We start from the raw sequence: 8,617 nt of genomic DNA on the forward strand, positions 1-8,617 counted from the left end.
ACACCCTGTATATATATATATATAGGGAGAAAAAAATTATATACACTTTTCTCTCTCGTAGGATTTTAACAAATCGCTCGTGGCCAGATTCTGTTACAGCATCTCTAGTCTGTCTCCGATGTTGTTACCTTGCGGCGGGGCACGTTTGCTGTTGCGCGTTCGCGCGCACGCGGCGTGTTTCGAAATATAACAGCGACCGGTCTTCGTTTCGCGGCGACAATGTCGTTGACGCGATTCATTCTTTCGATGATTCATCCCCCCGAGTCGTCGAGCGTACGAAAATAAATCGTGCAAATTCGCCGTAAGGCTCGCGACCGCCAACAGCGAGCAATATAACAATCAGGGTGGGGCTCGGTGGTCGCACGGACATCGGGCAAACACTTAACGTAGGTAGATCAGTAACGATCGAAAGCCGGCCCTAGTTCCTGCACGTGGCACTAGGTGGTCGCCGGGAGCTCCCCGCTCAGGCGGCCAGAAAAAAGCGGATACGCGGCACGGATGCTGTGTGCGTCCGACTTTATCCGCGGAGATGCGCAGGGCCCATAGGGTGCGACTTCGTTGCCATTTGCAAGCCCCGTAAGAATACAACGTACTGTGTGGGATACATCCTGCCTGGGATTACATCAGACCATAGAGCAACCATGTGTAAAATTGGTCAACAAAAATAAGAGATAAAACTTTTGAAGACGACTAGTCTGTATCTCTTTCCATTCAACCAATCACAATATCTTAGAGAGAGAGAGAGAGAGAGAGAGATTGGACCTTTCACTTTTTCACTCTGTCTCTCATTTTTGTTGACTACATTTGACATACTATTTAGATACGGATGACAAAGTCCATCGTGTTCTATGATCTTGCGAAATTATGTGTGCAGTCTTTGAGTCCCTGACATTTTTGAGAATTCTCTTATATTACGCTGGAACAGGAATTCATTGAATATTTCACCAAAGCTGTAAAAATATTCGATGACATGAAAAGGAAAACTAGAAAGTGAGTCGGAGGATACGAAAATGTAACGTATATATTCAGAATTAAGATAAAGCGACGACAAAAGTGATGCAGGATGCGTTTATAAGAGACAATATAATGATTATACCAGCTACTTTTCTCCTCTCTCTCTCTCTCTCTCTCTCTCTCTCTCTCTCTCTCTCTCTCTCTGTCGTGTATATAGTTACACTATGTAATTTCTTACAACGTATAATCTTTTTTTTACATACCTGTAGCGTGTCGAAAAAGGATGACTAACAAAGTGGCACATAACAACAACTAAAATTGCGAGTGGTATGACTAGCAGCAATAGCGTTAGAAGATATCTTATCAGTTAACGTTCTGCTACACTGCGAATGTACGTACGGCGGAAGTGACGGATCTAAACCATCGTCCTTGCTTGCCGTTCGTTTCGATGAAATTATATAAACGATGTCTCCCGACACGAAACGATTATTACGGCGTTTGTAGATACGCGTAAATGGCCAGGACACAAAAATGTCGGCCGAGTTTAACGACAGGGACGACTGCCGTGTAGTTGTCATCATTACTCGTTCGCCCTTTTCAAACGAATTAAGACGAACGAGAAAATGATGAATAGACGCAACGAATCTAGTGCGGTCAGCGCGATCAACGGCCGGTTTTAACGAGCTGATTCAATCTTATGGACAAAAAAAAGGAGTAAATCATCCAGGCAATTAACCTTCAATAAAAATACTTTCGTCTAAGAAAACGGTTCTTCGTTTTGGTACGTAATTATATCTACTGAATATATTGCATCTATATAATATCGTGTGCTAAAGCCATCATAGTTCGCTATTACTGTCGAGAATTCACGAAATATTAAATGGCTTCTCGATCGTCCGGAATTAGAATGTTTATCGAACACCACGCGAGCTTTAAAATATTGACGTTTCTTGTCTGAAAATGTACGCTAAATGCGACTCAAAATAACTTTAGCGACCAATTAATACTCTTCGAGCGATTAACTATGAAACACATATCGTTTTCTTACTTCAAAAATGACCTAATTAAAAAGCGTGATTTTCGAGATATTACCATGAATCAGTTAAGAAAACATTAATTATCAAACATTGGACTAACTTAATTTCTTAAAAAATCGTCAAAATCGCTATAACGAAAAAAAGTTTAAAAAATCGTTACAATTAATAAAAGATCGTTTCTTAAAGAGTATGAAACAAAAATAGCAAAAATGACATTTTATCATATTAAGAAATAATCTTTTTATCGATATTTTTGATTAGATAATTTTCTATCAAACTGAAAAATAGCTTTTCCTCTTTTCTGAGGCACTTAATTTGTAAAGTTTGTGCTACTTTTGAAGTAAGAAAACGATATTTGAACCAAGTGGATTTATTTGGTCGATTCTTACTTTCCCAAATCTTCTTTCTATCGCCTGTCCTCGATTCGATTGAGCTTCAGCATCGCGAGTTGGCAAGTCCAGAGAATCTCTGTGTGTCATGCTATCCTATTTTTCCTTCGATTCGATTGTTCTTGCGCAGAATAACTTGCAGCAGAATAACTTTGTTCAAACTTCAATTAATTTATCAAATAAATAAAACCTACAGTATTCCATCTATTAGATATAATTATTTTGCTTTTTCAAAAAAAAAATTTAGATTAGAGACAGACTTTTTTCTATACAGTAAATTCTTACGATATTTTTGTAGTACCTAGAAACCAGCTCACAATCTGCGTTAGACCGGAATCAAACTACGCATTGAAAATTGAGATTGAAGATTGAAATTTGACCAATGAGGACAAAGAAATTTTAGCTCCTTTTGTTGGTCAAATTTCAATCTTTCAATCTTAAATCTCAATCTTTAATGCGTAGTCTGATATCAACCTTATGTCTATTGCACATTGGACACAACGAGCGATATCCAATGGAAGCTCAGCTTTTTCTCACGTGACGATGCAAAGCAGAGCTCTCCTTGGACATCGCTCGTCGCTCATCGTTTATCGCGTCCAGTGTGCAATAGGCATTATACACGAGAATTTAAAACTGAATAGCAGAAGCGAAATTATTTGCAACTTTATATCCAGAATGAAGCAGAATGGGGAAAAAATTTGCAAAAAAAAATCGAAACTTAAAGAGATAATGATATAGTCATAAACTTTGCAATCGCGCCGATTAAATTAGTCGGAGTTTGATCGAAATAATTCGCGTTCAAGATTTTTCGTGAAGCTAAACGCACCACAGGTTTCACGAGACTGTGAACCATGTGCCTGCCTCTCATGGAACGCGCAAAAAAGGAACGAAGATGAAGACGCGGCGACGACTTAAAGTTTAAGCGAGTTTTGTCCGTGTTAAATTGGCTGTCGGTAAAAGAACGCCAGTTTCGTGCGGTAAACCTTTGCTCCCTTCGTGTCACGAAGTACGCACGAGATCCGTGCTTCAATAGTCCCAGCTACCTCGCGTATGCAAATGCGTCTTTTCTTCGCGTCATTTTCCTCGCACGATCACAAATTGGAGATTTATCTACTTAACACGCGTTTTAAAAATTCGTCAAATTATTCAAATTAATTGTTTAATAGCGCGCTTTTTTCTTCTTAATAACGGTTTTTTTTTATAATCAGTTTTTTTTTCAATCAAGAATTCATCAAATTGATTTCTGACTTCGGATTTTTATTTTCAAAAAACGTGAAGACGGTGAAGACATTTAGAAGTCGCGATGTCTTTAAGACATACGTACGAATTGTCTTTAAGATCGTTAACGATAGTTGACAGACGCGTTATCTATTCGAGGACACGAAGCGATTCTCGGTATAAGCACCTGAAAGAGCACATTCGTTCTATGAATCGACATAACGTGTTACCCTAGTACCGCCGCGAGACACTCGACATCGAAGAGTCAGCCAGTATCGATATTTCGATAAGCATGCCTATCTATCGTACCGCTGCGTTGACGGTGCACAGACGGAAGCGCAAACGGAACGGGAGCGAGCGAGCGAGCGAGAGAGAGAGAGAGAGAGAGAGAGAGAGAGAGAGAGAGAGAGCGAGCAAAATCACCGTGAATGAGAACGAGACGGAGAGCGAGAGAGGACGACAAGTATTTTCCCTGTCTCTGCTTCTTCGCTACTCAGGCGTCGATATATCAGCAGTCGGCGAAAGAAGTTCAATGTGGCGGTAAAAGCAGACGGTAATGCAGATTGCGGGCTCAGGGCGTCTCCCGTTACCGCGTTGCATCGTATGGTGCACATCTCTCGAGTGCACCGTCCGTTTCTCGTCCGTGCCTCGTCTCGTCGGCCGCCCATTGGCCGTCGCTTCGCTCTCCATTCCGTGGATTCCTAGCCGATTAATCCTCCGACAGCTACGAGAAGCCCGTAATCGTTGGACCTTAACACGCGACTCCTAGAATACGCCTGCCGAGACATTGCCGCGCCTATGGATCACTGTACGACTTATGCATGCGGCTCTATCCCGAATCAGGCTTGTCACTAATTCCTCATTCTAAAATTCGACAACTTTTCCTTGATTTCCAAACAAAATTTCATCATTTTCCCTGACTTTCAATAATATTTTGCAATTTTTTTTTGTATTTCCGTCCGGATTTGGTTAAATATTTTGTTGAAAGATCAATTTAATGTAGCAATAGGCTTATTCTGTAATTTTTTACTAACTGAAGCGTTACAGTCGTCAAGAGTTGCAGAATAGACCCCTAAATCACTATTAATGTTGCTAACACTGCTTGTATTTTTAATTATTAATTATTAATTGATAGTATTTGAAAACTGCGTAGATGTGATGTACATATATTAAACTTCTTTAAAGTAAAGAATTTTAATTTCATAGAAAATTTTGCAAAATTCCCTGATTTTTCCTTGATTGTTTGTAATTTCTCTGACAATTCTCTAATTTTCCTGATTTCCAGTTTTGTGGCAATCCTGCGAACGACTTGCTGAAATTTTACCACGGAGCCCTACAGATTCGAAACATAACATTAGTACTTTTAAAAGTACGGCTGTGCTCTTTTTGAGATCGTAAAACTTCTGGTCATTAATCAAAAATTTCGTATTTATAAAATTATATTAATAAGAATTGTCAGTAAAAATTATATTTCATCAAATATCTACATTTAACGCATGAAAAAAAAATTACATTCCCTCCTTCCATCCCCTAATCATCTTTTTTTTAAAAGATACGCATATGTACTCTTTTCTTGTAATTAAGATATAATAACGTTAAACGGAAGAAAAGTTAACGAATGTTATATCACGTCTGTATTTATGAGTGAAAATGAAATCGATAGTCATCGTTCTATCCGATATGAATAAATTCATTTAAATATAACGGCTCTTAAATCAAGTCATTAGAGAAAACTGTCGACAATTAAAAAGAATTACTTGCCCAGCAATGGCATTGTTCACGACGCGATGTCCGTGACTTCGATCGGCTTGCAAACGGAAAGTTTTCAACTGCGCATTAACGAAAGTACGCGAGTCGAGAACCCGAAATTTTCTGTCGAGACACTCGGTAGACACGAGAAGGCGCGTTGCGCGGAAGGATGCGCGGCGATTCGTAAAAAAGGTTCGTGAGAGAGGCAACGATACCAGTTTCGAAGTTCCGAGAACCCGATGGGGCCGTCGTAACGATCATCGGGAAGGCTGGAAAAACACTAACCGCGCGCTCACGATGAAGAAGAGAGATTTCTCGGGAAGAAGACTCCGGGAGCTTCTCTTCTCGCTCGTCGCTCTTCTACGATGCTTACATGTGTATTCGGCGTTCCTAAGGTTGGTAGGTAGGTATGTAGAAACCTTCCATACACACAATGCGCGTAGTGCCCACTTACTATCGAAAGGATCAATACGGGGGACATGCACAGACTTGCTTGCTTGCTTGCTTGCTTGCTTGCTTGCTTGCTTGCTTGCTTGCTCGCTCGCTTGCTTGCTCGCCTGCTTGCTTTGCCTGCCTGCTTGTCTGCCTGCTTGCGTTCATGAATCTCCCTCGCCTGCAAGACTGTAGGTCACGCAGCGCCTTCGTGCGGGATATACATTTCGAAGAAAGCGACAATCCTTCGGGAAGGGAATACTAGTCATTCGAAGTCGATCTCTGTCGATCGCGAGACAATACTAATAGCTATCTATTCGCGTTGCTTGAAATAACACTTAACAAGTGTTTGTCGACAATCTCTCTATTTCGCGGTGGATTTTCGTCAATTAGAGAACAATCGTATATAGTTTACAGATAAGTTATCAACAAACATCAACCTAAATCGACCTCTCGTGGACTAGTGATTAGTGATAAGAGATTATTTTTGTTAAATGCTTTCAGTCGAAAATATAGTAGGTATTTCCTAAAATAACAGCTGTTCTATTTGAAAGCAATGCGAGTTAGTTAGAATGAAAAATCCTATGCAAGATCAGATGTTAAAAGCCATTGTTACACCGTCGATATTTGCGAGCACTGTTTCGGATCTCGCGTTCGTCTTTGCGATCTCGAAAAGCGAGAGCCACCGAGAGTCACAGGCGGCTATCGAGTTTCTTCGAAGCACGGAACGGGAAACAAACGGAGGTCACCCTACCAGGGGTGTAGCATCGGGACAGTGCCCTTCACCCTCCTCGGTCAACCGCGTCCCGTAATCGGAGGAACTCGGCAGCACTCGTGTATTCTCGCAGGACTACAACGCGATGTGAGAGAGCGAGAGAGCAGAAGGACGAGGTTCGCGAGGAACGATCCGCAAATTCGTTCGCACCAGCGTTGCCAACCGTAAGCCAGAACTACAGTATTTACAACACCACGATATTACATCATGGAGTCCAAGCGCGTCAGGAATACAATAGCATATATGCAGATACCTCGCGATACAAAAACGTACCGCTGACTCATCTTCTTTCTAGTAAATTTCTTTGTCCAAATTCCACCCCTTGTAGGGAATCAATCGGAAAGTACGAATCATTGTCGAATCTCTAAATTCTTCGGATTGGATCTCTATTCCAACAGAGTGAGATTTCACTCTTCTCAAGACGGAATTTTTATTTTTTCAGAGTGAGATACACTCCAAGGAATTCAAAGAGTAGTACAATATTAAATACGCTTTTTTTATCAGTGTTGTTCCCAAAACGGGAATGTTACGTTTTAACATTACGTTCCGTAAACAGTACAACAGAAAGAACAGCATTGAAGTGTTTAACGGCTAAAGAATGCCCGCTTGGCGTATCCGATCGAGCCTTTTTCGCCTCGCGTTGAATGTATTTCGCACCGCGTGCCAAAACTCCATGCCGGATAAACAGATTAATACGCGGTAACGGCGCATATATTATCTCCGCAATGAATTTCACACAGGGAGAGGGAGGGAGGAAGAGAGGGTCTTCACTCGCGAACGAGGATCTCCCCCGTTCCCTTTTGCCGATTCTCGAGCCGTGTGTGTGCCCCACCGCCCCGCTTCATTGTTCAGTCGGCCAATCACGCCCACGGCTAAGGAGAGCTTGCGGCATCGCGCGTGGCGCTCGTGCGTTCTCGCCCGACAGACGAGACGGCCCGATTAGGCCGAATTCGCACGAGTTCGCTACCGAGCCAGGCGGCCAAGCGTTGCAAGCGCGACCGAGCCGAGGGGAGCACGAGGAGGGAAGTTGAAAGCGATGCAAGAGAGGAGAGCGAGAGCGAGAGCGAGAGCGAGAGCGAGAGAGAGAGAGAGAGAGAGAGAGAGAGAGAGAGAGAGAGAGAGAGAGAGAGAGAGAGGCACGAAGAAAGGGAAGAATCCGCGCGCGATGACGCGGTCCCTATCGAGTCGATTCGATTCCGACCTACGAGGCGAAGTGTGCAGCGAGCGGAAAGAATCGGGGCATCTGTAGGCGCGACCCCCGGAAGCGGGCTATCGAGGTGTTCATTCGATTTCCGCGTATCCGCACAGGGATGCCAAGCGGCCCGTGAAAAGTATGTTTTCGGTACCTTCCCCAGGCGTGTTCCTGTGATTAATCGATCGGGAAGCTTCCCTTTCCCCGCATATCGTTAAACAACTGCTAAATCGAGGTAGATTGCTTCGTAACGGATTTTAAGTGTCGTAAAGTCTCTAAGAAAAACTGTTTTATATTAGGTATTTATTTGACATCATTCTAAGAATTCATAAAGTTCGTGCTCTACAAAATTATAAACTTATGCCAACAAGTTAACGTCATGCAATTTCCTTAAAATATAATACAAATGTAACGATGAGTTCAAAGTGTTAATCGCGTTGTAAAATTACCGGGTTTAGAAAACCGATGGCGTTAAAACGACATATGCGACATTAACGGCAGTCTGATACAAAACTGGGGCAACGATTAGAAGTGGGGCAGGAAATCGCTAATCAGGCTTAATTAACCAAGGCTCCCAGTGCCAATTGGGATCCTGCGGACGGCGAACCAGATATACTCCCGTTATCATTATCATTGTAAGCCGTCAGCGTACGCAAGTGTGGCTAGCATCCTACTGCCCGACGACGCGACGCAACGGCTCAGCTGAGAGCGGGAGACGGCACGATCCGTCGCCCTCGGCGGCTGCGTCCCAAGTGGCGAGACACGGCCAGCGGGTGGTGGCGCGCGGCAGGTGCAGCTGACGGCGCGGGCGGACGCGAAGGGAAGGAATGAGAGGGGGGAGAGAGAGAGAGAGAGAGAGAGAGAGAGAGAG

At 42.9% G+C, this 8,617-nt stretch overlaps 1 protein-coding gene across 6 annotated transcripts in view; it reads right to left on the reverse strand.

Annotated features, from left to right (window-relative positions):
• The window catches only part of Tlk (Tousled-like kinase), a 61,279-nt gene that overhangs the window by 26,643 nt on the left and 26,019 nt on the right, over window positions 1–8,617 (reverse strand). Inside the window, exon 1 of one of the 6 annotated variants that reach the window (XM_018459275.1) lies at window positions 1,218–1,237. The exons of the other annotated variants lie outside the window; for them this stretch is intronic. The gene's annotated coding sequence lies outside the window, so the exon portion shown is untranslated. Of the gene's footprint in view, window positions 1–1,217; window positions 1,238–8,617 lie in introns of those variants that run through there. 6 annotated transcript variants of the gene reach the window in all.

The sequence above is a fragment of the Mycetomoellerius zeteki genome, unplaced genomic scaffold (genome assembly GCF_001594055.1).
Source record: "Mycetomoellerius zeteki isolate Tzet28-1 unplaced genomic scaffold, Tzet1.0 scaffold81, whole genome shotgun sequence".
Lineage (NCBI taxonomy): Eukaryota > Metazoa > Arthropoda > Insecta > Hymenoptera > Formicidae > Mycetomoellerius > Mycetomoellerius zeteki.